This window comes from Passer domesticus, chromosome 5 (assembly GCF_036417665.1).
Source record: "Passer domesticus isolate bPasDom1 chromosome 5, bPasDom1.hap1, whole genome shotgun sequence".
Classification (NCBI taxonomy): Eukaryota; Metazoa; Chordata; class Aves; order Passeriformes; family Passeridae; genus Passer; species Passer domesticus.
The window spans coordinates 47741028-47760902 of record NC_087478.1 but is presented as its reverse complement, the minus strand read 5'-3'; the positions used below and the strand labels follow the sequence as shown (position 1 = coordinate 47760902).

The following is a 19875-nucleotide window of genomic DNA, read 5'->3' as shown; positions in this document are numbered from 1 at the left end:
TCCTTGCCTCTCTGCTGGCTTCTGGCCCGGGATGGCTAATGGTCGCTGGTGGAAAGGAGGCAGGAGACAGGAACGTGCTGCCATCATGGCACTCCCCATTCCCCTCCGTGCTTTCGAGCTCTTGGGCATTTTGTTTCGAGGGCAGCGCTCCCCGGATGTTTTCATTCTCGCGTACGTGCAGATGTGGCTCTCTGCCAAGTGATGTGCCTTTTTTTATCTGGGAAAATCCTTGGTGTGTTTTACGAGACGGACACAGGAGGCCCAGGAACTACCAGCACGTACAAACGCCTGCAATCTTGCTTCAGACAAAGCCTGCGGGCCGGATTTTTGCCGTTCCCCCGGGACAGCAGAAATCAGCCCTCGCAGGGGCTGCTGCTTGCGGCAGCGGCTCCGGCTGGCCCCGGGCGGAGGGAGACGGGCCGGGACCGCCCTGCCGGGCCCTGCCGGGCTCTGCCGGGCCCTGCCGGGCTCTGCCGGGCCCTGCCGGGCTCTGCCGGGCCCTGCCGGGCTCTGCCGGGCCCTGCCGGGCTCTGCCGGGCCCTGCCGGGCTCTGCCGGGCCCTGCCGCCGTGCGGTGGGGAATGAGCCGCGCTGACCCCTCCGGTGGTACAGCAAGCAGGGGCAGGTTAAATCTCAGGTTCAATCTCCTCTCTCGTTTTGCCACCTCATCATGCCGTGCTGTCCCTCCCACGCCCCATCCTGCTCTCTTTTCAGATCCTGTTTGTTAAGCTCTTCTCCCAGTAGCCACCACTGACTTTTTCCCTATAGGTCCTGATTGTTGTTTTAACCCTTTCAGCTGCTCTGCTAATGTGCACCCAAATCCCGTGCTGGAACACAAATACCAGAACCCCTGAACACACCAAGGACAACGTCTCCCTAACATTATTATCATGATTAATGTAACAGCATGTAATAATTACAATAATACATAAAACAAGTTAAATAATGCCAGTTACACACTAGCATCCTACAACTGGGAGGAACAATTCCCAGGAATGCTCTATTCCATTCAAGAATGTCACATACTTTGGGGACATTGCATGCCTGTGCTGAAGGAAATGGAGGAACCAAAACAGCGTCACTCTTTGTTTTTGTTTAATGGCTTCTAATCTCAACATGGAGCAGAGGGTAATAGGCTAACTTAATGTCTGAAGTCAGGGCATAGCTGTGTTAGAAAATCTTAATCAAAGAGGATGTGGTTTTCTTGTTATGCTAATAAAGCTTGTTTCTCTTAGGAATGGAGAAATTACTGTTTTAGCTGAAACTTTCCTGAGACAGTACAGGGCACGCACAGACACCCAGCATAGGAACTTTCTGCCCACACCACTTGTCAACACTTTCAACAACTTGAAATCTTCCTTGGTAAGAGGAAGGGTCAGGTAAACTCAGCCGTTAGCATTTTCCTCCCTGTGCCTCAGAATCAGATGTGGCCTTGTTTGTCTTGCTGGGTCAGCAGCTCTACAGCTAGGTGAGGCACTGGAGGAGCCACATACTTGTACCTTCAGAAAGCTGCAATATTCAGCTGTTGTTTTTGTTTTATGGAAGATGAAGCAATGTGAAAGGACAAGGGATAAGATGTGTGGAAGAACACCTGCATCCTCTCTGAGCACCCATCTCCTTTTTTGCTGCTAGTGATGTGTCCTTAACACCAATGAATCAATGGTGGTATTTGTGCTTGCCACTGAAAACATGATCATGGAACTAGCTGGACAAAGCCTAGGTCAGAATCAGCAGGAACAAATGTGACAGTGTCTTTTCTTGCTGTTCAGACATCCACATCCTGAGAAAACCCTGCACTGTCCAAAATAATGGAAGCGTTCTTATATTTGCCAGCTCAAGAGCTGTTCTGCTACTGGTATCAAGAGGGAAAACACAGGTGTTAGTGAGGTCAGACTATCTCAGTCCCTGCTTATTTTTGTTTTGGATTGCTGTGAGCAGAGCTCCAGAATTCAATCATGCAAACCAGGGGGGGTGTCCCTGGCAGCAGAGCCCCTGTTGAGGAAGGGCATGGCACTGGGGGTCATCCAGGGGAAAAAAACCCAGCGCCATAGCTTTATTCCTGCAGCCTGTGCAGTTTAACTCTGGACTCAGGTCTGAAGCCACCATCTCCTGATTCAGGTTTCTCTCTAGCAATGCTTGTGCTCATGGAGCCATTGCTCCCCCCTTACATTTCCAGCCATTCTTTCCTTCAGCTGCAGCTCAGCACAGCCGCCTCCTCTGCAGCACCAGCACCATGGGTTATAGAGCCACGTGTTGAACCCCAACAGGGAGCTGATCCAGGCTAAAACCCCAGTGCAGTCGGATAAAAAGACAGACAGATCTCTTTGAATGGGAGTTGCCACAAAAAGCCCTTCAGGAAGACGCAGCCTCTGGATTCAGAGGGCAGCCCTGAGCAGGACCTGGCATGGATATGTGCGCCATGGAGAAACCTGTCTGTGTTTTTGCCCCACTTGGATCCACCAGCTGGGTCTGCTCCTGTGTTCAGACATGACCTTCACATGAAAAATGAAGGCTGGTGTCTTTCTGACCCTACTTTTCTCACTACTCAAAGATTTAAAAGAAAAAAAAAAAAAAAGTTGTTCCTACCTTCAAATTTTTTCTTCTCTGTCAGAAATCCAGGTCTCAGCAAGCTGGCTTCCTTGAAAGCTTCTGGTGATAAAGCAGAAGCAGTTGTGTGAGCCACCAGCTGCAGCAACTTTCAGGGAAAATCTGAGGGAGGGGAAATGAGTTCATCGAGACCACCTGGAGCTCTGTGTGCCACCAAAGGGGGCAGAAAGCAGCAGTGAAAGGTCAGCTTTTCAAGATAAATATGGAAACAGTCATTGCACAGGATTTCTTGGGTAAATTCACTTTGCAAATACAAAAACTCCCAGAAGTGAGGTGCTACACCCTAATTAAACCTCTCCAGCAAATCATAGCCACGGACCCCAATTCTACTTGCAGTTCAGCTTCCTCTTACACGGCTTCTGGGCTTCCCAGGGCTCCCCAGCTGAGGGCCACCCCACCCTTGAGAGCCTCCTGCTGCCCCAGCTCTGCTTACTCACTCGGTGAAATGAGGCTGTCCGTTTGAAGTTCACCACTCACTTCAACCACAGCCCTGGAAGAGCTGCTCCCGGGTGCCTGAACCCCAGGCAGATGTTGTTGCTAAATAGCTGGTGATAGTCAGAGCTCAGTTAAAAAGCAAGAGGCATAGGGAAAGCATGAGTGCAGGACCTCATGGTGGAGAGGATCAGTTAATTGAGCCTTAGGCACAACGTGTCTCTCTAACACTTCATTTAACACTCATTCTGACAGCACCTGGTGATGCAAACCTTTTATCTGCTGGCTACAGCCTCTCCTACAGCAGTGACTTAACCAACCCTTTCCTACAAGCCTTGTTTGAGTGGGAATCTGTCCAAGTGGTCCTAGTAATGGTCAGTCCCCTTAGACACTGAAATTTCTTACCTCTCTAGGAAGGATTGCATCAAGCAAAGGCCAGGAAGAGCTGGTCCCAGGCACTCCTTGTTTGGGAAGAGGAGAAGCGCTACTTCAGGCCTAAACTTTCTTCCTCATGGACATGAAAACTCCTCCATGCTATCCTTGCCTCTCCTCCCAGTCCTGTGTCCCCTGTCCTTGCTGTTTTATTATATTAGCAGTACTTGAGGAATTGCATTTGCTACTCTGTTTCTTTTGGATGGGGGTAGGGGAAAACAAAGGCTTTGTGATGTTGCTGTTCACCAATCTGTTCCTGCAAGTAGGAAGTTTGGTTGGTGGTTTTGAAAATAGTAATGTTGCTTTCATAAACTGGCTTTTCACCTGGTGTTACAGTCCCCAGGCCTCTCCCTCCTGGCAGGAGAGCTCTGCCACTGAGAGAAGCCACCTCCATGGTGCCACCCATGGTGACATTGCTGTCTGCTCCCGCAGAGAACCAATCTGAGTAGATAGTATTTAGAAAAACATGAAACTGAGCAGAGCTTTAAAAAAGCTAACAGGAAAGCTTTTTCATCAGATCTGCTCTCTGCCAGTGCATTAAATGCTACAATGAAGATTAAGCCAGGGCGAGGGACCAATTTATTCCCATCCTTGCATTGCCCTACCCCGACTCTGCCTGGCTTCTGGCCAGGTGACACAAAGTGCTCAGACAGGGGCCTGCTGGGGGACTAGGAGACTTGACTGGAAAAAGTGAGGTGCACAAGGGCTCAGAGGGAGAAAGGGGCTCTGGAGGGCTGGCTGGAAGTGGTGCTCACAGGACTGGCCAGCTGCCAGCAGTGGCTGAACTACACAGAGCATTTCAGGCTTAAGATGTCTAGGGAAAGCTGTCAGGGAGCCCAAGAGCAGGGATGGCCAGTGACTGTTCACAGCCCAGTCTGAAGCTCGTTGGAAGGTGAGTTTAGGAGCAGAGGGAATTTTGGTGACCCTGAGCAGCTACCCCAGGTCACACAGACCCCATTTTACCCTGAGCAGGCACGCAGGGCTGGTTTTGGTTCTGACTCAGCCACTTTGCTCCAAACAGGAAACTAAGAAATGTGTTTATGTCTTCCTCAAGAGGAAAATAAAACAAAAACAGAGCAAAAGCCTCCACTTGGGATTACAGGAATGAAAGATGGGCAACAGGAAACACTATTTCCAGTGCTGGGAAATGGAGTTATGTCAACCAGCTGCTGTTGGCAGTCCCACATGGCATGATAAATGGAACTGGGCTTGGTGTGGAAGCCAGGGCCCTCCACCAGCCAAATCCTTATGGGAAGAGACGAAAGCTTGAGGAAGAGTTTGTCCACACCCAAATGTGGGTGGCTTTGGAGAATCTCAGCTATCAGTGACCCACGTTTGCTGTGGGTTGGGTGTTGTGAACCCACCCACATGGTTTGCCCTTGAGGACAGCAAGAGATTTCAAGGGAAACCTTTTTTTCAAGGGTGACCTCTTCCCTTCACACAATGCAAAACTAACGTCCTGTTCAGCTCAGCCTGAGATACAATCAGGGAGCAGAAAAAAGGAAGTAAATAAGGGCTGGAAGGGCTGAGTGTCCCAAAAGCCCTGGGTGTGCTCCTGCACTCATTGGGAGTTCCCCTCACCTGACGCAAACAAAGAAAAGCCACTGAGAAACCACATGGACCCTTGAAGCACATCTGAGCCAGCTACGTGCCAGCTGGAGCCAACACCTCACTGACCTCTTCCAGTCACAGAGGGCTGAAAATCCCTGTGGGCAGCTTTGCTCAGAAAAAGATATCATAAACACATTGACAGTGACATTTAGTACCGAAAACAGCGTGCCCAGCAGGAGCAGTGTGTGATCACCCTGCATAGTCAGCACTGGGGAGGCCACACCTTGAATCCTGGGCTCAGTTTTGTGCCCCTCACTACAACAGAGGCATTGAGGTGCAGAGAAGGGCAGTGGGGAAGGGTCTGGAACACAAATCTTATGGGGACCAGCTGAAGGAGCTGGGTTTGTTTAGCCTGAAGGAAGCTCAGGGAGACCTTATCACTCTCTAAACTACCTGACAGGAGGGTGAGTCAGCCTCTTTTCCAAGGTGACACTAGACAGGCCAAGTGGAAACAGCTTCAAGTTGTGCCAGAGGAGGTTTTGATTGAATAATCATAAAAAATTTCTTCACCAAAATGGCTGTCCAGACATTGGACAGGCAGTCCAGAGGAGTGGTGAAGTCACCATCCCTGGGTGTATTTAAAAGATGTGTAGATATGGCACTTAAGGACACAGTTTAGTGATGGACTTGGCAGTGCTGTGTTAAAAATTGGACTCAATAATCTAAAGGTCTTTTCCAACATCAATTATTCTATGATTCCACGATACTGTTCTATCTTTGTAGCCCAGAGAATATGTAGATGGTGACTCCCCTGTTGCAGTGCTGGCAGCTCTGCCAGACGAAGTGCTGATTTCTGTATCCCAAGGAACATTTGAAGAAGCCAAAACTGCAAGCTCTGTTGCAAAAATAACCTTAAATAGTAACACTCTTGCAGGGACATCACACACCGTCCAAGGGGAGGCTTATATCCTTGCTTTAAGAAAGCAATCTTTTCAGGCAGGTGGACAACCATCTTTCCCTTCAGTTATAAAAAGATTTTTTTAATAAAATGATGAGCTTGTCCCTATTTTAGGAGCTAGTCAGACCATTAGATTGCTCAAAATTGGATGAGAAGGACTCTGATGCACTGGAAGCAAATACACCAAGCAGAGTGGCTTGAGAGCCAAAATAGCACCTTAGCCCCTTTCTAAAGGTTGGTGACAGTATCTGATGCAGGGCTGACAATGTGCCTTCAAAATACAGGGAACAATTATCGTGTCCTGTCCACACCTCTGTTTGCCAGCCTTCCAACCCAGCCCTTTCCAGGAGACAGGGGAAAGGCAGAACCCACAGCAATTGATTTGACTTCACTGCCCTGTAACTTTTATCCTCTGCTGTACGTCTGGCATTTTGTTTACATACTCCTGTATTCAATACAAATTAACAATGTTTGAAATGGACAGGAATATTGCTCTCAGATGTACTAGGTCTTGGCCCTCCCCATAAATTCTAATTTTCACAGATTATGTTGTTTAGAAATCTGAGGATGTAATTAATAACAGCCAAAGGGCAGGAGTATTTAAGCAAAGAACAAAAGAGAAATTCTGTGTGAAATAAGCTTAAATTTTACTGCTAAAAAGATTCAACTTCATCAGTGAAGTAATGGCTCAAATTACCAATAAATAAAATAAAAACCCTGAAATACTCTCTCTGCTATTGTCTAGCTACTCCAAGGAGGTTTTGTTGTCCCATGGCAGCTGCCCCAGTGCAGCAGAAAAAACAAACTGGTTTTGGCCAGCAGGTCCCCTGCAGCATGCTGGCTCATTTGTAGCTGCTCCCAGGGGAGCTGAGGGGAGGCAAAGGAGCAGCAGTTTGGCTCCTGGAGCACTTCAACCACCCCAGTCCTGGAGAAAAGAAGGCTCTGGGGAAAGCTTATCACAGCCTTTCAGTAAGTGCAGTAAGCCTCAAAGTAAGATGAGGACAAACTTTTTATCAGGGCCTGTTGAGACAGAACAAGGGATAAACTGGAGGAGGATCCACTTCAATCAGCTATAAATGGAAGTTTTTTACAATGAAAATGGTGAAACACTGGAACAGGTGGTAGATGCCCCATCCCTGGAAGCATTCAAGGTGAAGCTGGATGGGACTGAGCAAAGTGGTGCACTTGAAGGTGTCTCTGCTCATTGCAGACAGGTTGAAATAGATCAACCTCCTAGACAGTTTTCAAAGGTCTGTTCCAACCCAAAACATTCTATGATTTGAGCATCCCAGAGATTTTAGGAACTCACAGGGAAATCAAAGTGCAGTACTCACTTCCCACTCCTAAAGCAGGAAAAGGTCCCAACACAGAGGCAGTCACAGCTGGCACTGCAGCCTGAGCTCCAGACAAGGATAGCTAAATCAGCACAAAATTATCTGAGGCAGACAAAGTGAGGGAGTGGAAAAACAGAGGGGAGATGAATGAGAAGAGCAGGAGAGAAGAAATCCCTGCCACAGGTCCTCACAGCACCTCCTCTGAAGGGCTCTGTAGACTCTCACCCCCTGCCCTCAGGTGTGTACTCACAATGAAAAGCAATACCTTGTACAAAAGCATGATTTAGTTTCCTTCTTTCCTGTCACTAACTCTTGGCCTGGTGCCTTCCTGCCCAACAGCTTTTGTGCACAAAGGATGTCTGACACCTGCTGGAACAGAGCCAGACTTTAAGCACATCCTTCTCGCTGCTGCAGGGCTGCTGGCACGCTGAGGGGGAGAAGCTGCCAATTGCCCAAGAGATCAGAATTTCAGCACAAAGCAGAATTAGTAGGAAGGTGGGTTGGGAGGGAGGCAGGAGGAAGCAAAGCCATATGGGCGTGAAATGCTGGAGGCGGTGAGCGATGGTGAGGATGGGTGAGGAGAGCTTTTGTTATTAAAGCACAGCTAAAAGAGAGAGGGGCACCTGTCCCTGAACTTCAGAGCCCGGAACAAGGAGCCCATCCACTGGCACCTGTAACCCATCCGTGCTGCTCTGGGCCACGGGGGGATGGATGTGCATGGCCCTGGTGGTGTCACATTCCAGACCTGAGCACCACCGGTGCCCCTCGGGCCACAGAGGGCACAAGGCTGTGGAGCACAGAGGAGCTGCGAGCTGATGGCAGCTACAGGCATGAGGTGGGTGGAAAGACCACCAGGAGCAAGGTCAGGAAGGGAAAGGAAGGGAAGGATATTCACTTCAGGTTCCAGCACAGTGTTTTTGGGGGCTGAGCACAAAGACTGTTTAGGAGGCTGGGAAGCTACTGGACCAGTGCACAGGAAGAAAATTATGATGATGGTGATGATGACAATAATGCCAGCCTCCAAGCCCCTGCAAGGCCTCTGGGGTGAGAGGCAGGAGCTGGCAGGTGATGGCAGCAGCAGACAGGCTGTGGTACAGGCAGGGGGACAGAAATGGCAGCAGCTTTGGCCACAGATTAGCTGCCTGCTCACCTTCAAGGCAACACAGCGTGCCACTTCTCCCCAGGCCTTCCCTTCTGGGAGGTTCCCAGCTCAGCCTGGCACTCATCCCTACCTGTGCAGGAGAAGGTCTCACTGCTGATTTTTTGATGGTGGCATTAGAAATCAGAGTCCAGGAAGGCTGCTTTAGTTGCCTTCCACTTCTTTTATTTTTCTGCATGTTCGAATGTTTCCAGGAAGATTTAGGTTAGTTTAGTTTGTTTTGGTTTTTTGGTGGGGTTTTTTGAGTGGTTTTTTTTTTTTTGTTTGTTTGTTTTTGTTTTGGTTTTTTGCACTTGGGTAAAGAAAGCATGAGCTGTGAAAAGAAAGGCCCTGAAAAAAGGCAGACGTATCAGAGCCTCTGGCTCTCCCTGCTGTGGAGTTTTCAGCCCCTCATGGACACATCTGCCTTTGAGAGAGCTGACAAGAAGCAAAGAATAACATGACTTAACCTGAACAGCACACGTGGGCTTGCCTGTTCCTGCAATTACACACTCAGGAAATTAATTTTGATAACTGCTCCTGAATACCTTCCTGTGCAAACAAAACCTGGCTGGATTTCTTTCCTCTTCTATCACTGGGGAATCCCAGAGGGGATACTGAGAGGCCCTGAAAGTGTGTTATGAAACCACCATGAGACAGGAACGTTCACATAAGGAAGAACTGGATCCTTGCCCATTCCAGCTGGGAACACCAGAAACTGCTCTGTCTTGGTGTGCTTTGGCTCTTGGGGATGTAGTGACAGCTTCTCCCACTCTGCCTCAGTGAAGTGGTCTGGATTGTGAAGGAGGTGGAAGTTGTACGTGTGTGACTTGCCACAGAAATCCTGTATTTCAAAACTGCTTAAACTAGATTTTGTATCAGTGATCTGTACACACTCCTTAATATGAGGATTTTTTATAACAATTACCTAAATATGCTATTTGATATGAGATGTTTAGCTGCTGTCTGATTTCAAGTCAGAGACCTGCCTGTGAATTAAATCAGAACAAGAGGTAATTGCTTTGAAAAATCAAGCCTGGTCCCACAACTTTTCACATTCAGCATCACAAATTGGAGCCATCCAGTACTTTTCACCAAACAGCCCAAATTTCACAAGACTAGCCCTCACTCCAGACAAGAACCCTAAGCTCTTTTAAGTCTTACAGAAGAAACCACAGATTTATTTTTCTTTTGTTTTCTGATGCACATATGAAGTTTTAGAATTCAACCACTGACCCATGCTAAGAGTTTCAGATGTTTCTGGCTGTGGCCCACCTCAGGCTTGCCTGACAGCAGTGGAAGGGGGCAGAAGAGGTGATGGTTCCCTTCTCTTCAGGACAGGGAGCCCCAGCTGCAGGCAGCCTGCTCCTGTTGTAGCACAGACTGCCCAGGTCACCCACCCCAGCTTAGCCTGGGAGGAAGGGAAATGCATCAAGCGTGGGACACGAAACCTTGGCAGTGAGCACAGCGAGGTGCAAATGAAAACTGTCCATCAGCTGCTGGGGTGAGTGCTCAGAAGCCTGAACTTGTTCCCTGGCTGCACACAGAGGGGTCTTCCCTTTGCTGCCCTGGACCATATGCCCTTGCCTTGGGAAAAGCAGTAGGGAACACTGCTGAGCACTCGTGGGTCAAAGTCGCCCTTTCATTCATCCCACTTGACTTATAAAAGATCCATCTAAATGATGCAGCTCCCCTGAGTGCTGTGATAGTCCAGATAAGGACAACCACAGGAAAAATGCCCAAATATTTTAGCTCCCATGTTTTTTTGGGGGATTTTGTGAATCTACTATGAAAAAGCACAAAGGAAAAGATTACTCATTTTCTGTAAAACTACTAATTCTCTCCTGAAGAGAATGAGTCCATCCAGTTGACTCCCCTTCATCCCAACTTCACATCCTATGACTGAGAAGCAGAGAGAAAAACTGTACCCCTATTTTGCACACACAACTCCAGCCATTCAGAATGAACCTGTTTTCCCTGTGTTTTCTCCCTTTTTCTGCCTAGTATCAGTCCTAGCAAAGTGGCACATGGGAAAGCAAACCAGAACTTCACAACTGCTTTCCCTAGCAAAGTATTTAAAGCACAAGGTTCCCACCTATTACCATGACAGGAAGGCATTTGTGCAGTGAAAGTGGAAAGAGGAAAGGAAGCCCTTCTTTCCTTTTCTGTTTGCATGTTTTTAAATGATCAACACTTGAGAGAAGTACAAAATAAAGCTAGGAGGATGATCTCTAATGTCTTCTGTATGAACCAGTGTGCCAAACTTACCTTTCCAGGATCCTCCTACTGAAACAATTGTGAGTTTAAACGATTCTTGCATTTCTTACATTTTTTTACCTATATTCCATAGTAGTGATGACAGACAGAATGACAGACAGAAAATACAAACTCACCATAAGATGCAGCACCACACAAGGGACAATCAGGAGGAGACCAGAAGGAAGGCAGCTTTCACTTTTTGGCTTCTCTTACCAGCCTCCTTGCAAGAGAGGGCAGGAATAAATCATTATCTGTGACAGCAGTGCTGGTACAGTGCAGCTTCCTGTCCAGAAGCAGCTGATTGCATCAAACAACTCATCCTGCCTAAGCAAGGCAGAAGTCAGAGGGGGAATTCCTGTGCTTACTACATCTCTGGGCAGAGTTGTTGAGGTTCAGAAGGTCTCCAAAAACATCCCCCTCCAGCTGAGAGGTCTCAGCACTCTTCCCCAGCCACAAGCTGCATTGTGGCCAGGAGAAGAAAGATGTCAAACTTCTGTCTGGGTTATTCAAAGCCTCTCCTGGTGATAACCCAGGGCTTTTCTAAGCACCTCCACCTGTGGTGAGAAGAAATAGGAGATGGGCTGGGTTAATGAATGAGGGCACTTTCTGCAGCTGTGTCTAGACTGGAGAATGGAATAATAGAATTATTTAGGTTGGAAAAGATCATTGAGTCCAAACACTAACCCAGCACTGCCAAGGCCACCAAGAAGCAATGTCCCTAAGCACCACCTCTACACATTTTTTCAGAATCTTCCAGGGTTAGTGATTTCAACACTTCCCTGGGAAGTCTGTTCCAATACTTGACCACTCTTTCACTGAAGAAGTTTTTCCGATATCAAATCTTAACATACCCAATCTAAACTTGACACCATTTTCTCTTGTCAGTTGTTACCTGGGAGAAGAGACCCATGCCCACCTGCACAAAACTTCCTTTCAGGTATTGTATTATCAGTGGGGACTACCAGGGCAGACAGGCTGCTGAAAGCAAGCCTGATGTGTAAGCTCCCAGAGACAGATCCTGTTTGCCCTATGACCTTCCCTGACCTTGATTTGGCCACATCTCTGCAAGATGATGGGGTTGGGTCAGCAGTGGTCACTCCAAAAGTCAGCATTGAGCCAGTTTATTTTTCCAGCTCAAAAAACAGGTCACATTCACAGGCATTTGCATTAGCCCCAAAGCAGTGAACAAGGAAATAAAGGTCTCACCTCACCTTCACAAAGGGGGTCAGATGTTATCCCCATTTTACAGATGAAACAAAGAGAAAAACCACAATTTGCTGTAAAATCAAGCACACGTTCCCTTTTCTACTCAGCATGAGACACCTGAGAAAGGTTTACAACATCATCTGAACCACACTAAGACAGCTGGAAGATCACACAGCCCACACTGTTGAGTTTGCTGGCCCCCAGACCTTGTTGAGGAGCTACTCATGGTCCCTTCACATGGAGCAAGCTGCCCTCTATGCCCTGTGCTGTGTTTTGTAGAGAGGGGTGGATGCTGGGCAGTGCCTGCACCCACTAAACCACATGGCCCAGCTTGCACACAGACACCAGTCACTTACTGGGACCCATCATCCTCACACCACAGGCCACAGCTCCTGCCATCCCCTGCCAAGGGCAGCTGGATGTCATTTTGTGTGGCATTACAAAAACGAGCTTCATGCTCAGGTGTCATATCATAAATCACATTAGCTGCTCCAGCAGCTGGGAAGGGACAGTCAAGATTCATTAATGCTGTTTTAACATTAATTATGTTTGTAGAGCAGTGCTGCAAAGGAGCCTTCTGACAAGCATGTCCTTCCTCAGCTACATCATTTTACCCTTCCTTTGCCTTCCAGAACACTTCTTTCCATGAAGAGAAAATGACAGGGCATTATGGTCTGTCAGGACAGAAAAAAGCAGTTCAAGGTCACTGTGTTGTTCACTTTGACTTTTCCTCCCCATTTCTTCCAGTGTATAGAATATTCAATCACTGCCCTGTGGAAATTAACCTGGATGCCTCTCTGAAAGCAACTGCACAGGTGGCTGCCTGGAACAGTTCTTGTTGTAAGGAGTCTTTCCTTTACACCATGCTTTGAAGTCTTTGTCACCTGAAACAGAGAAGTCAGCAGCTACAGCCTCTCTACAAACCACACAGGCTTTCACAACTGAAAAAGTGTGTTTTCCACAGAGATCTGGCCACATTCTCTCTTTTACCTTTGAGCTTCTAATGCAACTGGAAAGTTACTCCTCAGGAGAAAAGGAGTATATACGGGCAGGAGGGGAGCTGGGGGAAGGTGTAGCTGGGCAGGGGAAGGATGGCTCAAGGCTCAGGTCAGTGGCAGGGACTCAGTTGTACAAACCAGAAAGCAGAGATGGATGTTGGAGGTACCATGAAATTATTTGGTGATATGTTTAAGCCAAGTGCTAGGAAGAAATGCGGGCAAAATGCCAACAATCACACATAGCAACATCTACTTTTGTCAGCCTGAGTAATCCACTTTGTCTCACAGAATCATGTCAAACATATGAAATAAACATGACAATGGCAGGTTTTAATGTTGGTGGCAGCAGCATGGAAATATCATCCCACCACATCCCTGGGGTGGCCTGAGTTCAGACAACCTTTTGCAACAATCATATTACAAATTCTTCCTTCTTGCAACTTCATTTTTCCGTTTCATGTAACTCCATGGGTTTCACTCTCCCCTCTGAAATGTCTTGTACTGAAACCCACCACTTGGCTGTTTTGTTTTTTTTTCTTCCCACAAACAGTCTCTCACTTTGATTCAATGTATATTTTTCAAACTAGATCTTTTTCCCCCCCAGCAGTATTCAAGGCCGTAGGCAGCATATTCAATTCATTAATGTTCTGACATAGCAACAAACAAAAATTTTGCCTGTATTTAAACAAAGGCCTGAGATTCACCTGAGGTTTTAATTCACTGTAATGCTATAATGATACCAAGGGAAAAATTTAGCCTCCACACACCCAGCACAGGCCAAGTGCAAGCACCCACCACCACCCAGCAAGAAATACAGCTTTGCTATGCAGAATGGCACTGACCCTCTCCTCCTTCCCAGCTTCTGCTGTGCCCTCTCTCCAGGCAAAAATTCCAAATCTTCTGGCTGTAATTTGATTTTTAGGCTCGCAGAAAAGTCCCTCTGCTCGGGTTGCCGAGGCAGGGCAGCGGGGCTTGGCTGCCACCTCCTGGCGTGTGCCCGCCTCCTTCCCGGGACACCGCGAACCCAGCGACACCAGCAGGCACAAAACCCCAAACTGCACCAGCAGGCACCAAAATCCCAAACTGCACCAGCAGGCACCAAAATCCCAAACCACACCAGCAGGCACCAAAATCCCAAACTGCACCAGCAGGCACCAAAATCCCAAACCGCACCAGCAGGCACCAAAATCCCAAACCGCACCAGCAGGCACCAAAATCCCAAACCGCACCAGCAGGCACCAAAATCCCAAACCACACCAGCAGGCACCAAAATCCCAAACTGCACCAGCAGGCACCAAAATCCCAAACCACACCAGCAGGCACCAAAATCCCAAACTACACCAGCAGCCCCTCCTCACTCCGCAGGAATAAAACACACTTCTCATGGACAAGGGGAATGAGGTTGCTGAGCTTCAGGGTGCTGAGCTTCACAAATTAATATAGTTTTCATGTATATGAATATGCATATATTCATAGTTTAAAAAAATATGTGAGAAAAGCTTGTGACACACTACAGGAGCAGTTAGCATCTTGCACACGGGAGATACAAGGCTTTCATGAATGTTTCTCCTTCAGCTTTAGAAAAAACACAAATTTGTTCTAGAGAAAAGCAATGAAGAAATAAATCTTACTAATTCTCTGTTTTTTTTGTCCACTTCCCTGCTGCTTATGAGGAAAATAGAAATTTTTCCCATTTTATCCTCCAAACACTAAGTATATCCACTAAACACAATATTTCAGTGTTCTTGGAACACTCTGCTTTATTCTTGATAAATACTTTGAGAGTTTTGAAAGCATTATGTGAAATCTCCAACTTGTATCTTTCAAAATATTATGGAAATACTAAGATTGTTGTCATGTGAAAAAAACAAAACCCTCATACATTGCCTTCTGTAGTCCTGGGAATTTCAAAACTAGGAAACAGTGGTGTCAAAGTACTCTTGATTCATGGGCACAAAGCAAGTCTAGGAGAAATAATTCAAAAGAAATGAGACATTTGTTTTGTATGCAGCAGGTGACTGAGGCTTGGGACTGCATGGACATGTGCATGAGGAAAGATAATGAGAAAAATCCATCAAATTAGTTTTCTCACATCAGCATTCATGAAAGACAGCGCTTCATAAAACCTTCACATCAACAAGTCACCGTGACTCCTCAAGGACATTAAAAGAACAATGAACTTCCCAAAACAACAGGACAAAGGAAATATTTTTTGTTCAAAACAGTAGCTCTGGGCCTTGATGTGCCATCACTCAGCTGAGACAATGAAACAATTAGGGGAGGCCCTGTCACATCTTGAATCCACCCAGCCAAGCTGAAATCTTCTGCCCATCACAGATGAAGGTCAGAAAGGCCGAGCCAAGAATTGTAAACTGACAATTTTCAGCAAGGAATCCGCAGCGAAGCCAGCTAAATCCTGGCCAGCATTTGTCTCTAATTCAAAATAAATCCTATTGGGGAAAAAACCCCAACCTCATCCTCCATATGTGGATGTGAGAGTACAGAGGAGATTAGCTGTTCCTAAGAATAAGACCGACGTGCGCTGTGACGACAGCTGGATCGCAGCACTAACAACTGCAGCCCCCGTGAGCGCTGAGCACTGGCTGCAGGCAGAAAAATGGCTTTTCCTATGGATAAACCCGGGCTGATCCCAGGCCCCTGCTGCAGACAGATCCCTGAGCCCAGCACGTGTGAATCAATCTGGCCTTTGGCATTAGAGATAAAGCTACAAATACAACATTGCTAAGAGGCTTTCCCTGTAGTTAAAATCTGCTTCTCTGAGGTGCTGTTCCCAGTGTGACCAGTAACTGTCTGTGCCTTTAAAGTCCTTTCCAACAATTTACAATCTGGCATATGACCACGTTTGGGAGACTTTATAAATGCCTTGTGCAATTTTGGAAGCAAATCCAAATGCAAATACCAGCAGCCTAGACACACCTACTATTTTCTTCAGGTGGTTTGAAGAGTCATAGAAAGCAACAAAGCAAGTGAAAAGTGCTGAGTAAAGGGGTATTCTACAAGGAAACCCCCTGACTATCCAGACCATTCCAACTCCAAAAGAATATACTCCGAAGATGTCAGGGACTGTTAAAATGCAGCCTTCTACTGCTGGTACAGCTGAGATGGGGGTGTGAACTGGTTGGTTGATTGCTGCTGTGATAGGACCCCCATGAGTTGGGCTCCACTGTGCAGGTGCTACACCAGGCTCTGATAATGTGCTGGGGAATCTCTCACAGATAGCTCTTGTCACCACTTTTCCATTTCCATTTTCACATTTCCATTGCTGCCAGTTATGGGGACTCTTGTCTTGCTGGGCTTTCTAATCTGGACCACCACCAAATTCCTGCTTTTCCCTCTCCTCCAGCTGCAGTAACTGGAGGATAATTTCCCCCACTGCAGAGGACAGAAATAAATCCATCTTTGCACAAGCTTCTGTCCCCTACCTTGAAGTGGCTGTGCTGTGCTCCAGGCTGCTCTGACAAATTCACTACATTGCTACAAACAGCAGAGAAAAATGTTGTCAGCCAAATAGAAAGGTGATCTCTTTTTAGTTATCATTTTCCAGAAAGTTCTGGAGTCCATTTCTTTTAAACACAAAGCAAAGGAAGAATAAAGTTAAAATAACTCTCTAGCAGGCTGCTTGGTGCAGAGCCAGTTCAAGAAAGCTCTTTTGCTGTTACACATTGAATCTCAAAGTTATCCTCTTTTATCTAGTGCTATCAAAACCTGTAAGCTATGAATATCATGTAAGGTACATATGATGTTACACACTAGTAAGGTTTTATACCAGGTCAGCACCAACAGCCCTACACAGACCATGCAAGTCATGCACAGCTTTATTTTTACAAGAGATGGACCTGGCCCCTCTCTGTACCAGGATAACTTGCTTTGAAGAGGGCTCCTCAGCCCACACAGACCATCAAACCATGCCCTAAAACCTTTCTGTTTCTGCTGTGAAGAAGCAGAGAGAGGTTTACAATGCCCACAAAGTACCCTTCGCAGACACAGAATTCAGCTTTTTAGATTAGGTGAATAAACAATTACATTAAAACAACTGGTTTAATACTAATGTTCCTCATCACATCCTCATTTTCCTTTGCTTTAAATAATAATGATTAAAAAAAACCAAAAAAACAAAAAAAAAACCAACATAAACCCCAACAGTGGGCATAAACACTATGGGCCTCCTATATAGCTCCCTCTCTCCCACAGCCCTGTGCTCTCCTGCCCCATGCTCACCAGCTAAGAAATGTCTTGTGGTGTAAAATAAAGACATGTGGTATAAAAATAACTCCACTGATGGCAATGAATACCTTTTTCAACAGATGCCTGTGCAAGGAATATCCCAGTTTGAAAGCTCACCTGTTTTTTCCTCTGAATGGACGGTGTTTACCTGTCTTAACTACAAAAGTCCAGCAAGGAGCAGGGTCAGCACACTGCCTTTTCCTTCCTCAGCAGGTGAGCAGTAAGACATGTAAAGAAGGATTAATCTGGACAAGAAGCTTTGCAGTGCAGCAGTGCAGCGTGCTCTATACCTCCAGTTGACCAAGAGGAAAATCCTGTTTTCCCTCCCACCAGCTTTCAGGTTTTAATAACTTTCTTCAGTGTAGCCAGAAAATTGTTTGATGGAGAGATTCTTTCAGCAAAGTACAGCCAGCCCTGGCAGCAAATACTCAGCAATTCAACATTACGTAAGACAAAAAGAACACGTTATCCCCCTATCAGTTGTCATCCTCCTGAAGCTTAGTGAATAGCATTTCTATTATATATATTGAGATATGTATATATATAGACACAAAAGATATATATATACACATATATATATATACACACTCATGAATAACATCAGTGAATAAGCCAAAATGTGTTAAATACTGCCCTACCATACAGGCAACCTATAATTGCAAGAAACATGGAGCAGAATTCATTAAGCCACTTGCTTTGCAATCTCCAAGATGCCACAGGGGCTTCCTACCTTCAGTCAAAGTGTGGGGTGGGAAGGAGAAAGAAGAGCACAGGATTAAATTTGTATCTCCTAAACTGAGCCAAGGACAGAATTACCCATGATGGAACTCGGCTAAGACAGACGATCCTCTCTGCTGCTCTCTTCTGTAATCATCCTTCCTTTCTCTTGTCTCTCAAAAATAGTATTAAAAATACAGGGAGAAGATCTGGTTTTCACCTGAAGATGAAAATATTTTCTGTTAAGTTCTCTAGCAATGAATTTACACAATTTTTGGATGGAACACACATTACTGACTGCAGAGCACTGGCAGCCAAGGCTGTCACTGCAGGTGCTTGTGCCTGGAGCTGCTGCTGCCACACCACATCACACTCTGCCTCCATGCTCCATCTCCAGCTTCATCTGCCAGAACCATGTCCACTGGGAGCCACCTGTGTCTAAAGGAACACTTGTTGGTTTTGTGCTGTTTGATGGGAACCACGCCATTAGTTCTCCAACTATTTTTCTCTAGTGAAATGACAAATCTACAGAGCAAGATTAGCTGGACTATGTCTTTACACCACCCCTTAAATAAGCTGTTATTTGCTTATGAGAGAGACAGCAGGAAATGACAATTTATGTAAATGTATTTTAAAATAGAATAAAATTATTTTATTTAGTTTTCATTTCTGGACAGTATTTATCCACCAAGGATGAATTACAACTCCAGTACCAAGATTAAAAATAGTCTTTCATAGTTTGCTTTGATAAGTTATGGATTTTTTTAATGCCAAAAATACCCACCAATGCTGAAATAGTTTTAGGCAATCTAACAGAAATGTCATCGTCTGTCAAACTACATCTGAGAAAACCTAGGTAGAGGTACCAGCTGCAACATGAACAGTTGCCTGCCAATTGAATACATGACTTAACAATTCCCCAACCATCTGCATATTGGCTCAGTCATGCAAGGTTGCTTTTCAGTTATTTCAGTTTAATGTCTAAATCAATACTGGAGAATGCAGAAGCAAAAAAAGTTTTAAATGCCACAGGTCAACCATTAAAAGAAGACCAGAGATGATCCCAGCTTCAGTAACTTTTTTTATGAAACTGTTTCATTATAATTGATCAGCAGAGCCAAGTAGAGAGATTAGGGCAGAATATCTGTTGCAGGCTTAAAGGTAATGCAGACACAGCCAAGACCAGCACACTTTTACACAAGGCTCCTGTATTCAGCTTTTTTGCAAAAAGGAAACACTTTATCCTTTTGAATCCACACTCTCAGGTAGACAGGTATTTTTTGGCTAGTAAATGCTAGCAAGCACTTCCTTTCTTCTTATAGGTAGAGCAACCAGAAAAATACTTCTGCAGGAATTGCTCCTTCATACCACAGAGCAGAAAGGTTCGAGGCACTGAACTCCAGCTCCTGGCAGCCACACAGACTTCAGCCAGGCTGGCACGAGAACCACTCTGCTTCCCCACAATGATTCTGACAGCAGGAATTTCGAGGTGAGGTAACTTATCAAGAGCCATACTACCAATTCCAAATTTCTGATTAAAAACACCCAAAAGACAGCAGAATACCTTTCCGCAGGGGACCTCATTTCAGTAAAAAACAGTATTTTCATTGAAATTTTCAGAATTGTGATTCATTCTTTTTCAGTGGTGAGGTTTCCAGTCTTTCACTTTCATCCTTTAACAAAGTATAATACTGCTCATTGCACCTTTTTATTCTTACTTGTCTATGTAAATCCTACTTGGACTGAAAGTCAACCAGCATTGAATGAAGGGCATTCTTCTTGCGTAGATACTCTCAATACTCTTAAAAGAGGGCACTTATTCTTGTTCAAAAGACATTATCTCCAGAATTATTTTACAATTTAATTCTTAAAATTGACTCAATTCAGACTCCAGAAACAGGTGCCATTTTGCAATTCAGTAATGTATTTCCTGCAGCATTCAAGCCTTCTCCTCCTTCTAGACATTCTTGGTGTTAAAACTGCCATGAAATTTTTCAAT

General features: G+C 45.8%; 1 long non-coding RNA gene across 1 annotated transcript; it reads right to left on the bottom strand.

The window, feature by feature from the left end:
* Positions 1–566: 566 nt before the first annotated feature.
* On the bottom strand, positions 567–11737 carry LOC135300574 (uncharacterized). Its single transcript, XR_010362391.1, has 5 exons — positions 11627–11737; positions 11076–11264; positions 10845–10930; positions 2586–2648; positions 567–1851 (listed from the first exon to the last, which is right to left on the bottom strand). It is a non-coding gene; the product is annotated as an uncharacterized LOC135300574 (long non-coding RNA).
* Positions 11738–19875: the final 8138 nt, after the last annotated feature.